Raw genomic sequence first — 23,053 nt, forward strand, 5'->3', positions numbered from 1 at the left:
ATACATTGAGCAACAAATATGGGTAGGGACAATACATCAGTTTCTTACCTCACTTTGGTTGTTTTAAGTGACAGCAATGCACCAAAGTAACTGGGACATCTGGTGAATTCGCTGCCACAGGAAGTTATGTCTGTTTTCACCACTGGGTGGTAGTTATCTGTCTACACCTACATCTTCTTCGGATCCTATTTAAAAGACATGACTGTATTCCCAAATCCATAGGTTACAGTGTTGATTTCACACACCAACATTAATCTTTTTTCTCATGCATGGATAGCGTTGTGAAGTGCAAGTGGTTTTACATCATGAAAGCATGAGTTCAAAAGCCATGCAGCGGACGAGTTGCTGCTGGGCATTGAGCAGCAATTCTGACTCTGGCTCTTCTTGCAGCAAGAAATTTTCATGAACAAAAATGCCCGAAATTCTGGCTGTCTTAAAGTTGGGCAAAGTACCATATTTTGGTGACTATAAGATGTACCGGACCATAAGACGCACCCCAAATTTTGGGGAAGAAAATAGGAAAAAATGTTTTTAAATAAAATGGTTATGCATCTTATAGTCCACTGCTGCATCTGCAGTGGAGCGGAGTACCAGGAGGTAGAGGTGCTTCTGCAGGAAGCTGGCGACAGCAAGAGTGGGTCGATACTGAAGACCCCAGGCTGGGAGGAGAGGGCATTCGGTGATGTGAGGTTCCGTGGGTTCCAGACTTTCAGAAAATGTCAGGAGTCCTTGCACTTCCCATCCTTTTCACTGCAGTGGATTCGGGAAAATGGCCGCCGGAGATGGTGCAAGCACAGATTGAGATCTTGGGAGCCTCACACTGCTTGCATTTCCTAAATTTAATTGTTCAACATTTATTTCTGAAATATATGCACTTGAGAAAGGTGGTGGCTATGGCCAGGTAAGTATTTACTCATTTTCCCCATTTTTACGTGACTAAGCACATTCTCCTGGATTTGCACAAATATAAGGGTCTTTTAGAGTTCACCATTATTTGTAATGTTACAGTAAACTGGAATTCATACTGCATATGTTGGAGTGTCTGCAAAGTGGCGATGGGCTATGTCATGCAGCAACCAAACAGGGGCATATGCTATTTTAAGATCCTCCATTGGCAGCTGATGAGGGGCTCATGTTGCTTACTAAAGCCCTTCGAAGAGATGGCAGACTTTGTCAGTAGAGACAAGTGTGGTATCTACTGTGAACACACGAGAGTCAGTTGGCTGGTCTCATCCTTGGCCTGGCTGTCTTTAGAAAGACCGCATGGACCAGGGCTCTTCCCACTGAATGCCCACACTCCTTACCCATGGGTATAATACTCCTCAGACAACACAGGGTGTGGATAAAACAGTGTGGCAATACTTTAATGAACCACCAACAGACAATAACTTATAGTACAGTCCCAGGAAGTACACAAGATGGTGCAAATTACAGTCTCACCCTTCTGCTTTCTTGCCAGGATTAGAGCAACTGCAACTTCGGGGCTTCCAGGGCTGACAACCCCCACCAGTGACACTCCGTTTTTGGCGGGTATCCACAGAGAGGAGGTAACAACAAGCTTAGAAAGCTGACAGTCCATTGAGGTACGTGGCCAGGTGACCTGATTGTCCCAACTTGGCTTCTCTGATCATCTCCATGGGGTCAGTTGACCGTATGGTCCCAACCTGTCTTCTCCAAATGTCTTCATGGCTTCATTGATGGTCAATGTGGCAGATATGTATTCCTCCAGCTTGGGCCGTGTTCCCTTGAGTTGATGTCCTGCAGAGTGTCTCAAATCTGTATTCCTCTGGGTTGGAGCCATTGTGCCTTGGCTGCTGTTCTGTAGAGTCTCCTGCAGAAATATAGTGGTCCTTTTTATACCAACATCTGTCCTCCGGGTCATCATCCACAGGTCAGGGGAAAGGTGAGATGAGGTAATCTCTCATTGTTCGAGTATTCAATCAATCGGCATAATTTGTCCTTCAATGTTTGCAAGTCAACAAGCTGCATGGACTGATACAACGGGTAATCAACATATTAGCAAACATTGATTATTCCATTACCTGGCGTCCCTATCCTCCAAGGATAGTAACATAATAAGCTGCAATAAACATTAATTCAAGACTTATAAAGAGTTGTTATAATATGTTAATACACAATTGTTTATGTTAGAATCCTCATCATATTGTACACATCTTTTTTTTTCTTGTAGAATTTTGCATATGAACGCATGTACATATGTAACAAATACTATGCGAACAATTACTATTGAGAGCTCTACTATTAGTAGTGGAAAGGAAGAACAAAGACAAATAAATCAGAATAATAAAAATATTGGAGAAAAAGAAACTGATCACAAGCTAAGATGTTTCTATATAAATGCACTGAGAATGGGCAACAAACAAGGAGAATTGGAGCTACTAATGCAGGAAAAGAAATATGATGTCATTGGCATCACTGAAACTTAGTGGGACAATACACATGATTGGAATACAAAGCTAGAAGGATACAACTTATTTGCAAGAAACAGACTTAATAAACGGGGAGGAAGTTTCGCATTGTATGTTATAAAAGCGTATATCTCTACATAGATTGAAGATTCAGAAACCGAGAGTTCTGTGGAAACTGGGTAAGAACACAAGGAGAGAACAATGGAAAGGACACCATTGTAGGTGTTTACTATAGCTCACCTGGGTAAGCTGAAAATATGGATGAACTCTTTATACAACAGATGGCCAAGTTATTAAAAAATATGATGTAGTGAGTATGGGGGATTTCAATTATACAGACATTTGTTGGGAATCTTTCTCAGGAAAAAGTAACAGGTCCAGCAAATTCTTATACTCTCCTGCTGACAACTTTATCTTCCAAAAGGTTGAAAAGAGAGCAAGGGGATCTGCTACCTTGGATCTAATTCTCATAAACAGAGGGGAAATGGTTGAGGAAGTAAAGGTGTCTGGGAATTTAGGAGTCAGAGATCATGCTATCATAGAATTTTGGATAACTAGAGGAGGAAGACATGTGAAGAGTCAGTCTTCAAAGGTTGGATTTCAGAAAGGCAGATTTTAAGGGACTCAGAAAGAGGATAGGAGGGATCCAATGGCCGGATGTCCTTAAGGACAGAACTGTCCAGGAAGGATGGGAAATTTTAAAAAATGAGATTCTCAAAGCACAATAGTTAACAATCCCTAAAAGAAGGAAGAATATGAAGAATTTAAGGAATCCAGGATGGATGAACACCTAACTTAAACACAAAAAGGAAGAAAGAAATGTTTATCAAATGGAAAGAGGGAGGCATATCTAAAGAAGAATATAATGCTGTCTGCAGAACCTGCAGGGCACACATCAGATTAGCTAAAGGTGATAATGAATTAAGGCTTGCAAGAGATGTCAAAAGCAATAACAAAAGGATTTTGGGGGTGTGACAAAAGTAAAAGAAAATTCAAAAGATGCTATAAGATTTTTACAGGGTGAAAATGGTAAAGTGGTAAAAAATGATGCTAAGAATACCAAACTTTTAAATTCACATTCTGCATCTGTTTTCTCTCAGAAATTAAATGCAACATCAACTGATCTTCCCTGTGTTACTGAAGGAATAGAAGAATCCTCACAATCTAAAAGCAGAGAGATAGTGAGGGAATACTTAGGTAACATAAATTAATTCAAGTCTCCAGGTCTAGATGAATTACATCCTAGCGTACTGAAGGAGATTGCAGCACCATAATCTTTGAAAACTATTAGATAACAGGAGAAGTTCCAGAAGACTAAGGAAAAACAAATGTTGTCCCCATCTTGAAAAAGGGGAAGAAGGTGAACCCAGGGAACTATAGGCCTCTGATCTTACTTCTGTACCAGGAAAGATCTTTGAACAAGTTATTAAACAAGATGTATGCAAGTACCTTTATGAGAATTAAGTGATTAACCAAAGCCATAATAAATCATGTCAAACTAATTTAATTTCCTTCTATGACAGAATCACTGACTGGGTGGATCAGGGAAACACAGTAGATATAGTATATCTTGACTTCAGAAAGCACCTGACAGTTTCTCAAACCATCCTTATTGAAAAAATGACCAACTATGGAATGGACAAGGCAACTGTTAGGAGGATTCGTAACTGGCTTTGTGATCGGACCCAAAAAGTGGTTATAAATGGTTGCATGTCCAGTTGTAAGAATGTCTCAAGTGGGGTACCACAAGGCTCTGTCCTGGGCCCAGTTTTTTTCAACATCTTTATCAATGATTTAGATGATGGAATTGAGGGTAAACTGATTAAATTTTCTGATGACACAAAGCTAGGAGGAATAGCTAATACTAGAGAAGAGAGAGAGGATTCAAAGCATCTAAACAAACTGGAACTGTGGGCAGTAACTAACAGAATAGTTTTTAACAGGGAGAAATGTAAAGTCCTACATCTGGGCAAGAAAAACACAAAAAGCATGTACAGAATAGGAGGAATAGGGCTAAGCAACAGCACATGTGAAAAAGACTTGAGTATACTAATAGATCACAGACTGAACATGAGTCCATTGTGTGATGCAGCAGCAAAAAATGCAAACACAATTCTGGGTTGCATTGCCAGATCCATAGAGTCTAGATCACGTAATGTAACTATCCTCCTCTACTCCTCTTTGGTCAGACCGCATCTAGAATACTCTGTCCAGTTCTGGGCACCACATTTTAGAAAAGACAGAAAAAAACTGGAGTAAGTTCAGAGAAGAGCTACCAGAATGGTGACTGGTCGGCAAACAATGTCCTATGAGGAATGGCTAGAGGATTTGGGAGTGTTTAGCTTGCAAAAGAGAAGACTGCGAGTAGGCTTACTAGCTGTCTACAAATATCTGAATGGATGTAACAGCGTAGAGGGATCAGCTTTATTCTCATTTGCATAAAGAAAAACTAGAAGCAATGGGATGAAACTGAAGGGAGAAGATACAGATTAGATATTAGAAAAACTTTTTGACAGTGAGGGTGATCAATGAGTGGAACAGGCTGCCATGAGAGGTGGTGAGTTCTCCATTAATGGAAGTCTTCAAACAGAGGCTGGACAGACAACTATCTCAGATGGTTTAGTGAATAATGCATTGAGCAGGGGGTTGGACATGAGGTTGGACACGATGACCCTGCTGGTCCCTTCCAACTCTAACATTCTATGATACTATGATTCTATGTTTATTGTTGAATGTATTCTTTATTGTATTGGTGTTGCACTGCAAAGCTCCTTTCAATATGTAGCACACGTTGCAGAGTTTGCTTGAACAGGAGCTGCTCGGTAGTACCTGGCAGTGGATGCTGAACATTGTGCTAAACTGCTTCCTGTCATTGTATTGCTTTTCACATTCTGGCAGTGCCACTTTCCATTAAGATATGAAAGAGTAGTGATAATTCACCCGGGGACCTTATCCCAGGGCTAATGTTGCCTAGCTGTATTCAATTATTCCAAATGTCAGAGATGTAGCAGAAAAATTTAGTGCCGCTAGTGTTTGCAGCAGCTCAATTAACTCTTTACGTGACATGGTTAATGTGTCCGCAGCAAGTATAGATTGTGACCGAAGGAGATCACTCCCTCTTATCACTTTTTCGGCTCCCTGAAGTTCAATTGCACGGAAGCATGATTGCTAAGGCAACTCAAGACTTAATGATGACCTACAGGTCGGCCATAAATCCCTTCTTGTGGGACTAATAAACACTGTAAAAATAAAAATATTTTTTAAATGTTGAAGCAAAATCTGACAAAATAAATTAAAAAATACAATTTGTTTAAGAATATAAAGCCCTATCTATCCAACATGAAGAATGGAAAAAAAAAAAAAAAAACACCAAAAACAATGCTATAAATAATTAATAATTTTTTTGTTTATAATAAATAAGTCCTCACATAAAACTGTTTAGAAAAATAGAAATATTATGGGTCTCATAAAATGCTGACTAAAAAAAATATTTTTTAAAGTTTTTTTTTATGCTTAGCCAATGTAGAAAAGCATGTTAAATTCCAATGAATTTGGTAATCTCAATATTGTAGTGAAGATAGGTCATTGTAATTTATATGTAATGTATAAAATATGTCTTGTCTAAGTACCCATATCTTCCACTGAGTCCTTAATGTCTAATGATCCCTGCGAAATTTATATGTCTCCCTCATTCTGCTTGGGGAAACACAATTAGCACATGAATTCAGAGTGTAATCTAGTGGGAGCACATTGCTGCTACCTTAATTGAGCGACATACTGGACATCTTGTGACGATTACATCTTCCAGACAAGATTCGTATCATCTGTGTAATAAATAGTAGACCATAGTTGAAGGGGATATGGGGCAGTGGGCATGTGTAATGAAGATCTCTCCCATGGTTGGACCGAGGTAGGAGGGGAGTAATGTTCCACACCATCGCGAAGGATGAACTTTTTATAAAGAATGGATTATTTCCCTTATGGGACACAAGTTGGGGACCCAAGTCAATCGGAACTTATGAACATTCCAACCCATGTCCTTTGGGAGTAGAAAAAGAGTTTCTTACAGAGGGGTGCTAAGTATATACATTTCCTGCTTTTTCACCTTTAGTTTTTATAACTGTTTTTGCACTTTTTATGTATGTCTGTTATTTCCCTAATTTTATAGCTACCAAGAAGATTACCTTTTAGTGTTGAGCGAGCACTAAAATGCTCGAAGCTCGGGCTGAGCTCACCGTGATACTCGTGTGCTCGACCCGAGCAACGAGCCCAATGTTAGTCTATGGGAGACCCGAGCATTTTTGCGGCGGCACCCCCGGCAGTCTTTTAAAAGCCTAACAAGTGCCCAAAACGATAGTGACAGTGCACAAATGACATGGGGACAGCATGGGCATCGCCCCAGGAAGCATTTCTGACCCCCAGGTCACTGCTGTCAACAACGTGGTCAGAGGTATTAAGCCACTTTTACGGGCTCACAATAAAACATTCAAAAACGAAACTCAAACGGTTGTCCTGTGAAATATGTTAAGGAACTTCCTTTCCAGGGTAAAGACTTGTGTATAAGGTAAAATAAATAACCAAAAACAAAAATACTCCTCCATACCTTGGGCTATGTTCACAAGTAGCATTTTTTATGCGTTTTTGCACTTTTGTATTGCTTTCAACCGTGACAAATGCATTCACCGGGAAATGTTATTTTAACATTTTGCAATCTTATCTGGCCATGTGCTGTATGACACATGCATACAGTGCTGAAAAGACATGGGAACAGCATGGGGAAGACCCCTGGAAGCATCTCTGACACCCAGGTCACTGCCTAAAAGTGTGCCCATCAGAAGTGATCCTTGCCGCACCAGAAGATGCAGACTTGCAACTATCCCCGTGCAAGTCCTTGTCCCAGGGCAGTGTTCAATTGTACCTCCCCCATTCCTTGCAATGCAAGCGCAAATATGCAGCCAACCACCCACCCAGCCGCAGGCTGCAATGCTATACTGCTAACTTGCATTTGAAATGGGGCCTTTTAGTTTGGAGGAGGCCGAAGCTGGCCACTACCTCATGGCTGCTTTGGCAGTGAGGTATCCATACTCAGTCCCCAGCCACCTGGCGGCGGGGTGTCCGCGCTCGGTCCCCTGCCGCCCCTATTTCTCCTGTCACCTTCCCACACACTTTTCTTAGCCTGGCCTGCTTTAGGGCAGCATTGGACGAGCCCACCAGAGAAACAGACTCCTCCGGTGGGCCCTGGCTTCTCTATCAGGGGAGTTGAGAGTACCAAGGTGAGGAGCATGATGATGATGATAGAAGTTAGCATCTGCTTTGTTTTCTTGGAATGCAAGCGTAAGTGTGCAGCCTGCCACCCACCCACCACCAAACTGCAATGCCATACTGCTAGCTTGCACTTGAAATGGGGCCTTTTAGTTTGGAGGAGGTCGAAGCTGGCCACTACCTAATGGCTGCTTCGGCAGCAATGTATCCATACTCAGTCCCCAGCCGCCCGGCGGCCGGGTGTCCACACTCGGTCCTCAGCTGCCAGGGGGCGGCCGGGTGTCCATAAACGGTCCGCAGCCACCCCTATTTCTACTGTCACCTTCCAACACACTTTTCTTAGCCTGGCCTGCTTTAGGGCAGCATTGGACGAGCCAACCAGAGAAACAGACTCCTCCAGTGGTCCCTGGCTTCTCCATCAGGGGAGCTGAGAGTGCCAAGGTGAGGAGCATTATGATGATGATAGAAGTTAGCATCTGCTTTGTTTTCTTGGAATGCAAGTGTAAGTGTGCAGCCTGCCACCCACCCACCCACAGGCTGCAATACCATACTGCTAGCTTGCACTTGAAATGGGGCCTTTTAGTTTGGAGGAGGCCAAAGCTGGCCACTACCTCATGGCTGCTTCGGCAGCAAGGTATCCATACTCAGTCCCCAGCCGCCCCTATTTGTCCCGGTGTGCCTTATACATAAGACTAAGTGCGAATACCAAAACATTACCTGTGCCCTCCCCAGTGCATTTAGTGTGAAGGACAGCCTATTCCGCTGTAGTGTGGGCATGCCAAACCCCTGTTCATGGTAAATGCGAAGGTGCCTCCCTCCCCGCACCTGTCGTTGCAGACTTGCAACTATCCCCGTTCAAGTCTTGTCCCAGGGCAGTGTTCAATTGTACCTCTCCCATTCCTTGCAATGCAAGCGCAAGTATGCAGCCTGCCACCCACTCACCCCCAGGCTGCAATACCATACTGCTTGATTGCACTTTAAATTGGGCCTTTTAGGCATGTGGAGGCAGAATATGGCCAACACGTCATGGCTGCATTGGCGGCCTGGTATCCAAACTCAGTCCCCAGCCATCTGGCAGCCGGGTGTCCACACTCGGTCCCCAGCAGCCTGGGGGCAGCCGGTTGTCCATACTCGGTCCCCAGCCGCCCCGCGGCCAGGTGTCCACACACGGTCCCCAGCCGCCTGGAGGCGGCTGGGTGTCCATAAAAGGTCCCCAGCCGCCCCTATCTCTCCTGTCACCTTCCCACACACTTTTATTAGCATGGCCTGCTTTAGGGCAGCATTGGACGAGCCCACCAGAGATCCAGACTCCTCCGGTGGTTCATGGCTTCTCCATCAGGGGAGTTGAGAGTGCCAAGGTGAGGAGCATTATGATGATGATAGAAGTTAGCCTCTGCTTAGTTTTCTTGGAATGCAAGCGCATGTATGTAGTAGCGACTAGGCCTGGGGTGGTCAGAGTTTTGGCGCATATCCTACCTCCTCCAAGGATTGCTGGATGTTTTCCTGCTACTATCCCAGTTCTATGACTCCCGTTAAAACAAAGCTTCCGGTGATAAATGATGGATGATGTGGTGGCAAAGGAGAAAGAGCAGGAGGAACAGGGACCATTCACATCAATATCAGGCCAGTCAACCAGGATTGTAGGATATGTTTCTGTAACAAAAGGAGCGGTTTGGCTACACAGTTATAGGGCATACAGTGAGTGCAATGCCTACCAAAAATTTTGAGGCACTCCAATGCCCCTTGGAAATGACATGGAGGTCAGAGGGCCTTAACTAAACCGTTTTTTCCATTTATAGCAACTGTGTCTCCTGTACACTGTTGGCCTAAGCAGTGAATGGAAGGCTTTCCAAAAATTATGAGGAACTGCAATGTCCCTTGAAATAGACATGGATTACAGCGTACTAAAAACCTTCTACCCATTATTGGGGAGTGGGTCTCCCTTAGTTTTCGCCTTTGCATTGAAAAGCAAAAGCTGACTAAAATAAGGAGGAAATGCAATGCCCATTGGAAGAGCCGTGGAGGTTAGAGGTAATTAAAAACAACATTTCAATGCCCCTTGGAAGAGCTGTGGAGTTCAGAGTGGTTTAAGAAGACGCTTTTAATGCCCCTTTGAAGAGACGTGGCAGTCACAGTAGCTTAACAAGATGATTTTAATGCCCCTCGTAAGAGACGTGGAGGTCACAGTAGCTTAACAAGACGGTTTTAATGCCCCTTGGAATAGTGGTGGAGGTCGCAGTAGCTTAATAAGATGGTTTTAATGCCCCTCAGAAGAGACGTGGAGGTCACAGTAGCTTAACAAGACAGTTTTAATGCCCCTCGGAAAAGACGTGGAGGTCACAGTAGCTTAACAAGACGATTTTAATGCCCCTCGAAAGAGACGTGGAGGTCACAGTAGCTTAACAAGACGGTTTGAAATCCCCTTGGAAGAGACATGGAGGTCCCAGTAGCTTAACAAGATGGTTTTAATGCCCCTTACAAAAGCCATACAGTACAGCATCTTAAAAACATTTTTCCCATTATTGGGGAGTTGCACTCCCATAGTCTTTGCTTATGCCTTCCAAGCAAAAGCTGACAAAAAATAGGACGGAGGAACTTGCAATGCCTTTTACAAGAGCCATGCAGTACAGCATATTACAAACATTATTCCCACTATTAGGGAGTGGGTCTCCCATAGTCTTTGCTTATGCCTTCCAAGCAAAAGCTGCCAAAAATTAGGAGGAAATGTAATGCCCGTTCGAAGAGTCGTGGAGGTTAGAGTTAATTAAAAACAACATTTCAATGCCCCTTGGAAGAGCTGTGGAGTTCAGAGTGGTTTAACAAGACGCTTTTAATGCCCCTCGGAAGAGACGTGGAGGTTCCAGTAGCTTAAAAAGACGGTTTTAATGCCCCTCGGAAGAGACGTGGAGGTCCCAGTAGCTTAACAAGACGGTTTGAATGCCCCTTGGAAGAGACATGGAGGTCCCAGTAGCTTAGCAAGACGGTTTTAATGCCCCTTACAAGAGCCATACAGTACAGCATCTTAAAAACATTATTCCCATTATTGGGGAGTGGGTCTCCCATAGTCTTTGCTTATACCTTCCAAGCAAAAGCTGACAAAAATTAGGACGGAGGAACTTGCAATGCCCCTTACAAGAGCCATGCAGTACAGCTTATGACAAACATTATTCCCATTATTGGGGAGTGAGTCTCCCATAGTCTTTGCTTATGCCTTCCAAGCAAAAGCCGCCAAAAATTAGGACGGAGGAACTTGCAATGCCCCTTACAAGAGCCATGCAGTACAGCATATTACAAACATTATTCCCATTATTGGGGAGTGTGTCTCCCATAGTCCTTGCTTATGCCTTCCAAGTAAAAGCTGCCAAAAATTAGGAGGAAATGCAATGCCCGTTCGAAGAGTCGTGGAGGTTAGAGTAAATTGAAAGCAACATTTCAATGCCCATTCGAAGAGCTGTGGAGTTCAGAGTGGTTTAACAAGACGCTTTTAATGCCCCTCGGAAGAGATGTGGAGGTCCCAGTAGCTTAACAAGGCGGTTTTAATGCCCCTCGGAAGAGACGTGGATGTCCCAGTAGCTTAACAAGACGGTTTGAATGCCCCTTGGAAGAGACGTGGAGGTCCCAGTAGCTTAACAAGACTGTTTTAATGCCCCTTACAAGAGCCATACAGTACAGCATCTTAAAAACATTATTCCCATTATTGGGGAGTGGGTCTCCCATAGTCTTTGCTTATGCCTTCCAATCAAAAGCTGCCAAAAATTAGGACGGAGGAACTTGCAATGCCCCTTACAAGAGTCATGCAGTACAGCATATTACAAACATTATTCCCATTATTGGGGAGTGGGTCTCCCATAGTCTTTGCTTATGCCTTCCAAGCAAAAGCTGGAAAAAATTAGGACGGAGGAACTTGCAATGTCCCTTACAAGAACCATGCAGTACAGCATATTACAAACATTATTCCCATTATTAGGGAGTGGGTCTCCCATAGTCTTTGCTTATGCCCTCCAAGCTAAAGCTGCCAAAAATTAGGAGGAAATGCAATGCCCGTTCGAGGAGTCATGGAGGTTAGAGTTAATTAAAAGCAACATTTTAATGCCCCTTGAAAGAGCTGTAGAGTTCAGAGTGGTTTAACAAGACGCTTTTAATGCCCCTTGGAAGAGGCGTGGAGGTCCCAGTAGCTTAACAAGACGGTTTTAATGCCCCTTGGAAAAGTGGTGGAGGTCACAGTAGCTTAGAAAGATAGTTTTAATGCCCCTTGGAAGAGACGTGGAGGTCACAGTGGCTTAATAAGATGGTTTTAATGCCCCTCGGAAGAGATGTGGAGGTCCCAGTAGCTTAACAAGATGGTTTTAATGCCCCTTGGAAAAGTGGTGGAGGTCGCAGTAGCTTAACAAGACGGTTTTAATGTCCCTTGGAAAAGTGGTGGAGGTCACAGTAGCCTAACAAGTCGGTTTTAATGCCCCTGGGAAAAGAGGTGGAGGTCACAGTAGCTTAACAAGACCGTTTTAATGCCCCTCGGAAGAGACGTGGAGGTCGCAGAAGCTTAAAAAGACTGTTTTAATGCCCCTTGGAAAAGTGGTGGAGGTCGCAGTAGCTTAACAAGACGGTTTTAATGTCCCTTGGAAAAGTGGTGGAGGTCACAGAAGCCTAACAAGTCAGTTTTAATGCCCCTGGGAAAAGTGGTGGAGTTTAAAGTAGCTTAACAAGATGGTTTTAATGTCCCTCGGAAGAGACGTGGAGGTCACAGTAGCTTAACAAGATGGTTTTAATGCCCCTCAGAAGAGACGTGGGGGTCACAGTAGCTTAACAAGACGGTTTTAATGCACCTCGGAAGAGATGTGGAGGTCCCAGTAGCTTAACAAGATGGTTTTAATGCTCCATGGAAAAGTGGTGGAGGTCGCAGTAGCTTAACAAGATGGTTTTAATGCCCCTTACAAGAGCAATACAGTACAGCATCTTAAAAATATTATTCCTATTATTGGGGAGTGGGTCTCCCACAGTCTTTGCTTATGCCTTCCAAGCAAAAGCTGACAAAAATAAGGACGGAGGAACTTTCAATAATGGCAACACGGACCATGGTAACCCTGGTGGTATAGTGGTGGTGGAGGCTGAGGATAAGGAGAAGAACATAAAACAGCCGAAATGAGGAAGCGTATACCCATGTGAGGGTGTGATGCGGTGCATGTGAATACACCTCCCGAAATAACACAGTGGATTTGACTTTATGTTACTCTGCTGTCATTTGGTGGGGATGAGAAGTCTGGCACAATCCAGCCCTTGTTCATTTTGATAAGGGTCAGCATGTCAGCATTGTCACTTGACAGACGAGTGCGCTTATCAGTTATAATTCCGCCAGCGGCACTAAAAACACGCTCCGATAATACACTAGCGGAAGGGCAGGCCAGGACCTCCAAGGCAAACAGAGCGAGTTCATTCCAAGTGTCCAGCTTGGATACCCAATAATTAAAAGCACAGAGGAATCACAGAACATGCTGGTACGGTTGGCAAGGTACTCCCTCACCATCTTTTGAAACTTTCCACTCCTTGTGAGAGTACCTCGCGCCTCAGGGTCCCTCCGAAGGGAGGATCTGAGAAAACTGTCCCAGAACGTTGACAGTGTTCCCCTGCCTCTGCTGGATTAAAGTTGCGTCTCTCTCGCATGTACGCCTTGGTTGGGCAATGAGCTGTGACCTCTGCCGCTAGCATGTTCAGATTTGAAGTTTTTTAACAGTTCTGCAGCAAGGGCCTTCTGGTACTGCCACATTTTTGTAGACCTCTCCACCTCATGAATAAGAGAGTGAAAGTTCTCCTTGTAGCGGGGGTCTAAAAGTGTCACCAACCAGGAATGACGGTCACCCAACATTTTGACAACGCGAGAGTCACGGTTAAGGCAGCGTAACATAAAGTCAGCCATGCGTGCCCGACTGGTAACGGGCAAGACTTCCGTGTCCTCACCAAGATGATGACTGACATTGCTCTACTCCTCCTCCTCCCCCCCCCTGTCCTCAGGTTACCCATGCTGAACTGACAGTATGACAGTTGTACAGGTACTACCGTCTTCAGCGCAAGATACAAGCTCCTGTTCTTCCTCCTCCTCCTCTCCCTCATTGTCCCCCAATGCATGTTGGGATGAGATGAGGCTGGGCTGTGTGTAATTGACTGCTATGGCTTCTTGATCCATCTCATCATACTCTGGCTGCAATGCCTCCTATTTAATTCTCTGCAGAGAGCGTTGCAAAAGACAGACAAGTGGAATGCTGACGCTAATGATGGCATCATCGCCACTCACCATCTTGGTGGACTCCTCAAAGTTTGTCAGGATGGTACATATGTCAGACATCCAGGTCCACTCCTGAGGTCTTATTTGTGGAGTCTGACCTGAATATCGACAGCCTTGTTGCCGCTGGTACTCCATAACTGCTCTCTTCTGCTCACAAATCCTTTGAAACATGTGGAGGGTAGAGATCCAATGCATGGGGACATCACACACCAGTCGGTGTGACGGAAGCTGCAAACGCTGCTGCAACACAGCAAGGGCGGCGGAACCTGTAGTCGACTTCCGAAAATGAGCTAACAGGCGGCGTACTTTGATGAGCAGATCTGGCAACTCGGGGTACGATTTAAGAAACCGCTGAACCACGAGGTTAAACACATGAGCCAGGCATGGTACGTGTGTGATCTCGCCTCGCCTCAGAGCCGCCACCAAGTTACGGCCATTGTCACTCACGACTAGAGATGAGCGGTGTTCGACTAGAACTGTTCGCCAATCTCAAATTCGAGCTGTTTTGGGCGGTGTTCGAGTTGTTCGACGAACCCGAACGATTTGCAAAAAATTCGGCTGTTCGAGGTTATGTTCGATAACTGTTCGTGCACCAAAAGCGTGTCCTGCATGTCTGGCGCTATTTAGAGCACCAATCATGCAGGGATTGTCTGCCACTCACTGTAATGCCACAGCCATGGTGGTTGTGGCATTACAGTGATTGCCCAAATCGATGGGAACAGTGCCAACAGTGAAACATGAAAAGCCGGCAATTCAGCAGCGGCATACACCTGTACCCGACAATTTAGAACCGAAAGAATAGAGCTTCACACATAGATTAGATAGATATAAACATGTCAGACACATATATACGAAGTACAGTGAAAGTGCTGCTTACTGTACTTGTCATTTAGCGTAAAGGATTTATCAAAAAAAATAATAGTGTTTTCAGGCACCGTCTCTTTAAAAAAGCCGGCCGGCAATTCAGCAGCGATACCCGACAATTTAGAATAGAAGGAATAGAGAATCACACATAGATTAGATAGATAGAAACATGTCAGTCACATATATAAGAAGTGCAGTGACAGTGTTGATTACTGTACTTGTCATTTAGTGTAAAGGATTTATTTAAAAAAATAATAGTGTTTTCATGCACTGTCTCTTTAAAAAAGCCGGCCGGCAATTCAGCAGCGGTACCCGACAATTTATAACAGACAGAATAGAGCTTCACACATAGATTAGATAGATAGAAACATGTCAGTCACATATATATGAAGTACAGTGATAGTGTTGGTTACTGTACTTGTCATTTAGTATTAAAATAAAGGATTTATTATTAAAAAAATTGGCGTGGGGTTCCCCTTAATTTTAGGCTCTAGCGGAGGTTAAGCAGACGGCTGGGGCAGATGTTTGAAGCCTGGGAAGGGGGTAATACCCACGGAGCTTCCCAGGCTACTAATATCAGCCCCCAGCTGAATACATAGCCTTTACTAGCTATTAAAATGGGGGACCCCCCCCAAAAAAATGACGTGGGGTCCCCCCTAATTTAATAGCTAGCAAAGGCTAGGCAGACAGCTGGGGGCTGATATTAATAGCCCAGGAAGGGAGCCATGAATATTGGCCCCCTCCCAGGCTAGAAACACCAGCCGTCAGCCGCCCCAGAAATGGCGCATTCATAGGATGCGCCAATTCTGGCACTTAGCCTCGCTCTTCCACGCTGCCCTGGTGCGGTGGCAGGGGGTAATAGGGTTGGGGTTGATGTCAGCTTATAATGCCAGCTGACATCAAGCCCAGGTTAGTAATGGAGAGGCGTCTATAAGACACCCCCATTACTAACCAAATAGTCAAAGTTAAAAAAAACACAAACACCCAGAATAAAGTCCTTTAATTGAAATAAAGACACAATCCTTTATTGTTCTAAATTAAACCATACTTACCGTCACGCCCATTCCAGCTGAAGCCAACGATCTCCTGCAATAAAAGAAAAATAATAAAGCAACCTCATCCTTACCTTTCCATGGTTCCCACGACAGCTTCAGCTCTGCTACATCGAGATGACAGGCTGGACCGCAGCAGAACGCTGCCATCCAGCCTCTCATCCCGCAGACACTGAGAAGCGCAGGCTTGCTTGCGCTGCTCAACGTCTCTCTGTGACGACATCCAGATGAGCCGAGTTCATGTCCAATGAACTCATCTCACCTCATGCACGTCACTGACAGCGTGGGAAAATTCTCAAGCTGAAGTGGTGAGTGCAGGAGAATTCTCCCACGCTGTCAGTGACGTGCATAAGGTGAGCTCATGTCCAATGAACTCAGCTCACCTCCTGCACGTCACTGACAGCGTGGGAGAATTCTCCTGCACTCAGCGCTTCAGCGTGAGAATTCTCCCGCTGAAGCGCTGAGTGCAGGAGAATTTTCCCACGCTGTCAGTGACGTGCATAAGGTGAGCTTATGTCCAATGAACTCAGCTCACCTCCTGCAGGTCACTGACAGCGTGGGAGAATTCTCCTGCACTCAGCGCTTCAGTGTGAGAATTCTCCCACGCTGAAGCGCTGAGTGCAGGAGAATTTTCCCACGCTGTCAGTGACGTGCATGAGGTGAGCCGAGTTCATTGGACATTAACTCGGCTCATCTGGATGCCCTCACAGAGAGACACTGTGGAGCGCAAGCAAGCCTGCGCTTCTCAGTGTCTGCGGGATGACAGGCTGGATGGCAGCGTTCTGCTGCGGTCCAGCCTGTCATCTCGATGTAGCAGAGCTGAAGCTGTCATGGGAACCATGGAAAGGTAAGGATGATGTTGCTTTATTATTTTTCTTTTATTTCAGGAGATCGTTGGCTTCAGCTGGAATGGGCGTGATGGTAAGTATGGTTTAATTTAGAACAATAAAGAATTGTGTGTTTATTTCAATTAAAGGACTTTTTTCTGGGTGTTGTGTTTTTTTTAAATACTTTACTAGAAATTCATGGTGGTCATGTCTAATATTGGCGTGACCCCATGAATTTCGGGCTTAGGGCCAGCTGATAATGCCAAGCTGGCCCTAACCCCTTTATTACCCAGTGAGCCACCGCATCAGGGCCCTGGATGAGTTGGGTACAGCGCCAGAAGATGGCGCTTCTATGAACGCGCCATTTTCCGGGGTGGCTGCGGACTGCAATTTGCAGCGGGGGTGGCCCAGAAAGCTTGGGCCTCCCTGCGCTGCGGATTCCAGCCCCCAGCTGCCTAGTTGTACCTGGCTGGACACAAAAACAGGGCGAAGCCCCACGTCAATTTTCTTTAAATTATTTCATGAAATAATTAAGAAAAAAAGGGCTTCCCTATATTGTTGTGTCCGGCCAGGTACAAATAGGCAGCTGGTGGTTGGGGGCAGCCCGTTCCTGCCTGCTGTACCTGGCTGGACACAAATATAGTGCGAAGCCCCACGTCAATTTTTTTTAAATTATTTCATGAATTTCCTGAAATAATTAAAAAAAATTGAAGTGGGGCTTCGCACTATATTTGTGTCCAGCCAGGTACAGCAGGCAGTAACGGGCTGCCCCCATCCACCAGCTGCCTATTTGTACCTGGCCGGACACAACAATATAGGGAAGCCCTTTTTTTCTTAATTATTTCATGAATTTCATGAAATAATTAAAAAAAATTGAAGTGGGGCTTCGCACTATATTTGTGTCCAGCCAGGTACAGCAGGCAGGAACGGGCTGCCCCCATCCACCAGCTGCCTATTTGTACCTGGCCGGACACAACAATATAGGGAAGCCCTTTTTTTCTTAATTATTTCATGAATTTCATGAAATAATTAAAAAAAATTGAAGTGGGGCTTCGCACTATATTTGTGTCCAGCCAGGTACAGCAGGCAGGAACGGGCTGCCCCCAACCACCAGCTGCCTATTTGTACCTGGCCGGACACAACAATATAGGGAAGGCCTTTTTTTCTTAATTATTTCATGAATTTCATGAAATAATTAAAAAAAAAGTACGTGGGGCTTCGCCCTATTTTTGTGTCCAGCCAGGTACAACTAGGCAGCTGGGGGCTGGAATCTGCAGCGCAGGGAGGCCCAAGCTTTCTGGGCCCCCCCCCGCTACAAATTTCAGTCCGCAGCCACCCCGGAAAATGGCGCGTTCATAGAAGCGCCATCTTCTGGCGCTGTACCCAACTCATCCAGGGCCCTGGTGCGGTGGCTCACTGGGTAATAAAGGGGTTAGGGCCAGCTTGGTATTATCAGCTGGCCCCAAGCCCAAAATTCATGGGGTCATGCCAGTATTAGACATGACCGCCATGAATTTCTAGTAAAGTATTTAAAAAAAACACAACACCCAGAATAAAGTCCTTTAATTGAAATAAAGACACAATTCTTTATTGTTCTAAATTAAACCAAACTTACCATCACACCCATTCCAGCTGAAGCCAACGATCTCCTGCAATAAAAGAAAAATAATAAACCAACCTCATCCTTACCTTTCCATGGTTCCCACGACAGCTTCAGCTCTGCTACATCGAGATGACTGGCTGGACCGCAGCAGAACGCTGCCATCCAGTCTGTCATCCCGCAGACACTGAGAAGCGCAGGCATGCTTGCGCTCCTCACTGTCTCGCTGTGACGGCATCCAGATGAGCCGAGGTCATGTCCAATGAACTCGGCTCACCTCATGCACGTCACTGACAGCGTGGGAAAATTCTCACGCTGAAGTGCTGAGTGCAGGAGAATTCTCCCATGCTGTCAGTGATGTGCATGAGGTGAGCTCATGTCCAATGAACGCAGCTCACCTCCTGCACGTCACTGACAGCGTGGGAAAATTCTCCTGCAATCAGCGCTTCAGCGTGAGAATTTTCCCACGCTGTCAGTGACGTGCATGAGGTGAGCCGAGTTCATTGGACATGAACTCGGCTCATCTGGATGTCGTCACAGAGAGACGCTGAGCAGCGCAAGCAAGCCTGCGCTTCTCAGTGTCTGCGGGATGACAGGCTGGATGGCAGCGTTCTGCTGCGGTCCAGCCTGTCATCTCGATGTAGCTGAGCTGAAGCTGTCGTGGGAACCATGGAAAGGTAAGGATGAGGTTGCTTTATTATTTTTCTTTTATTGCAGGAGATCGTTGGCTTCAGCTGGAATGGGCGTGATGGTAAGTATGGTTTAATTTAGAACAATAAAGGATTGTGTCTTTATTTCAATTAAAGGACTTTATTCTGGGTGTTTGTGTTTTTTTTAACTTTGACTATGGGGTTAGTAATGGGGGTGTCTTATAGACGCCTCTCCATTACTAACCTGGGCTTGATGTCAGCTGGCATTATAAGCTGACATCAACCCCAACCCTATTACCCCCTGCCACCGCACCAGGGCAGCGTGGAAGAGCGAGGCTAAGTGCCAGAATTGGCGCATCCTATGAATGCGCCATTTCTGGGGCAGCTGACGGCTGGTGTTTCTAGCCTGGGAGGGGGCCAATATTCATGGCTCCCTTCCTGGGCTATTAATATCAGCCCCCAGCTGTCTGCCTAGCCTTTGCTAGCTATTAAATTAGGGGGGACCCCACGTCATTTTTTTGGGGGGGTCCCCCATTTTAATAGCTAGTAAAGGCTATGTATTCAGCTGGGGGCTGATATTAGTAGCCTGGGAAGCTCCGTGGGTATTACCCCCTTCCCAGGCTTCAAACATCTGCCCCAGCCGTCTGCTTAACCTCCGCTAGAGCCTAAAATTAAGGGGAACCCCACGCCAATTTTTTTAATAATAAATCCTTTATTTTAATACTAAATGACAAGTACAGTAACCAACACTATCACTGTACTTCATATATATGTGACTGACATGTTTCTATCTATCTAATCTATGTGTGATGCTCTATCTTTCTGTTCTAAATTGTCGGGTACCGCTGCTGAATTGCCGGCCGGCTTTTTTAAAGAGACAGTGCATGAAAACACTATTATTTTTTTAAATAAATCCTTTACACTAAATGACAAGTACAGTAAGCAACACTATCACTGTACTTATTATATATGTGACTGACATGTTTCTATCTATCTAATCTATGTGTGAAGCTCTATTCTTTCTGTTCTAAATTGTCGGGTACAGATGCTGAATTGCCGGCCGGCTTTTTTAAAGAGACGGTGCATGAAAACACTATTATTTTTTTTGATAAATCCTTTACACTAAATGACAAGTACAGTAAGCAACACTGTCACTGTGCTTCTTATATGTGTGACTGACATGTTTCTATCTATCTAATCTATGTGTGATGCTCTATTCCTTCTTGTCTAAATTGTCGGGTACCGGTATATGCCGCTGCTGAATTTGCCGGCCGGCTTTTTTAAAGAGAGTGTCTTCTGAGCAGTTTGTCAGCTTTTGGACACCTTTGCAGGTGTTTTCTATGTGTTTCTATGTGTTTTTGTTTGCCTGCCATTGGTTTTAACGGTGTTCGACGGTGTTCTAAAGTGTTCGACGAACAGTTCGACGAACAGTTCCTCGAACATCCCGGTGTTCGACGAACCGAACCGAACCCGAACACTACGGGGGTGGCTCAACACTACTCACGACCATGCCTGGATGTAGGTTCAGCGGTCTCAGCCACAGATCTGCCTGCTCTTTCACAGCTGTCCACAACTCACAAGCATTGTGAGGTTTCTCACCTAAGCTTATGAGTTTCAGCACAGCCTGTTGCCTCTTGGCGGAGGCAGTACTGCAGTGCTTCCAGCTTGTAACTGATGTGCTGATATCTGAGATGGAGGCTGAACATGAGGAGGAGGAGGAGGATGATGCGCAGGAGCTGTATACTGTGGGGGCAACTCTGACTGACATAGGGCCCGCAATCCTCGGTGTGGGGAGGATGTTTTCCGTCCCAAGGTCCGACTTGGTCCCGGCTTCCACTATGATTACCCAGTGTGCCGTCAGGGAGATGTACTGTCCCTGACCACAAGCACTTGTCCACATGTCCGTTGTCAGGTGGACTCTCCCAGTAACTGCGCTGTTGAGGGCACGGAAGATGTTTTGGGACACGTGCTTGTGTGGTGCGTGGGATGGCACACCAGGCTAAATAGTGTCGGCTGGGGACCGAGTACCGAGGGACGGCCACAGCGATACGGTTGCGGAAGGATTCTGTCTCCACCAGCCTAAAAGGCAGCATTTCCAACGCAAGCAGTCTTGAAATGTGCTAATTTAGGACTGTGGCCTGTGGGGTGTTAGCTGCGAATTTCCGCTTTCGTTCAAAGGTCTGGGATATGGACAATTGAATGCTGCGGTGGGACGTGGACGAGGACGTTGATGCTGTTTCTTGAGAAACTGCCATAACAAGTGAAGACTGAGAGGAGGGGGCATTTTTGCATGCAGTATGGACAGGGGATTGCCTTGCACACACAACAGGGGGTTCTATTGCACGCACAACAGCGGAAGAAGCAGTGGTGACACCCGCTGACACTGGTCGTGGACCCTGGGGTTCGCCCCACAAAATCGGGTGCTTTGCTGCCATGTGCCTGATCATGCTGGTGGTGGTCAGGCTGGTAGTTTTGTCACCCCTGCTGATGCTGGCATGGCAGGTGGTACAAATGGCCTTTTTGGGGTTATCAGCAGAGTCTTTCAAAAAATTCCAGACTCTGGAAGACCTACAGGTTGTACTGGCAACGCCCCTCGTGTTGGTATTACAGGGAACTGTTGCCTGCCTTCTGTGTGCGGCCACCACACTGCTTCTTTCTGCCTGTTGGGGTACTCTGCCTCCTTCACTCTGTGTGCTGCTGGCCTCGCTCTGCATGTCCTCCTGCCACGTTGGGTCAGTTACTTGATCATCCTCCACCTCCTCCTCTTCCACTTGCGCACCACGATCCTCCTCCTCACTTCCTGGCAATTGTGTCTCGTCATCGTCCACCTCGTGTGACAAATTGCCAGCGTCGACTTTCTGTGGCCGTGGCTGTTCAAATATTTGGACAACGCTACATGGGATCTCCTCTTCCACCACTTCAAGCAGAGCAGGCGAGGGGCACAAATCTGGAAATGGACAAGTGAACAGCTCTTCAGAGTGTCCAAGTGTGGGATCAGTTGCTGCCTGACGACACTCGGCATGGTGGGAGGAAGGAACATCAGGGTGAGGAGGAGTATGCGGTCGAGTCTCACGGCTACTAAAGCTTGACCGTGTGGGAGACAGACCAGAGGTGGTGGTGCCCAGGTTACTGGAAGTATTATCTGCTATCCAATTAATAAAAATTAATGAAAAAGTGAAAAAAAAAACACTTTTTCATTTTTACGAATCAATTTGTGAAGCACCTGGGGGTTCCAAGTGCTCACTATGCATCTAGATAGGTGACTTTGGGGGTCTAGTTTCCAAAATGGGGTCACTTGTGGGGGAGCTCCAATGTTTGGGCACACAGGGGCTCTCCAAACGCAACATGGTGTCCGCTAACAATTTGAGCCGATTTTCCATTCAATTTGTTAGCGGATACCATGTTGCATTTGGAGAGTCCCTGTGTGCCCAAACATTGGAGCTCCCCCACAAGTGACCCCATTTTGGAAACTAGACGCCCCAAGGCACCTATCTAGATGCATAGTGAGCACTTGGAGCCCCTAGGTGCTTCACAAATTGATTCATAAAAATGAAAAAGTGAAAAAAAAAACACTTTTTCATTTTTACGAATCAATTTGTGAAGCACCTGGGGGTTCCAAGTGCTCACTATGCAACTAGATAGGTGCCTTTGGGGGTCTAGTTTCCAAAATGTGGTCACTTGTGGGGGAGCTCCAATGTTTGGGCACACAGGGGCTCTCCAAATGCAACATGGTGTCCGCTAACAATTTGAGCCGATTTTCCATTCAATTTGTTAGCGGATACCATGTTGCATTTGGAGAGTCCCTGTGTGCCCAAACACTGGAGCTACCCAACAAGTGACCCCATTTTGGAAACTAGACCCCCCAAGGCACCTATCTAGATGCATAGTGAGCACTTGGAACCCCTAGGTGCTTCACAAATTGATTCGTAAAAATGAAAAAGTGAAAAAAAAACAACACTTTTTCATTTTTACGAATCAATTTGTGAAGCACCTGGGGGTTCCAAGTGCTCACTATGCATCTAGATAGGTGCCTTGGGGGGTCTAGTTTCCAAAATGGGGTCACTTGTGGGGGAGCTCCAATGTTTGGGCACA

This window comes from Phyllobates terribilis, unplaced genomic scaffold, assembly GCF_046119375.1.
Source record: "Phyllobates terribilis strain yellow unplaced genomic scaffold, ASM4611937v1 Scaffold_2__4_contigs__length_985480577, whole genome shotgun sequence".
Classification (NCBI taxonomy): domain Eukaryota; kingdom Metazoa; phylum Chordata; class Amphibia; order Anura; family Dendrobatidae; genus Phyllobates; species Phyllobates terribilis.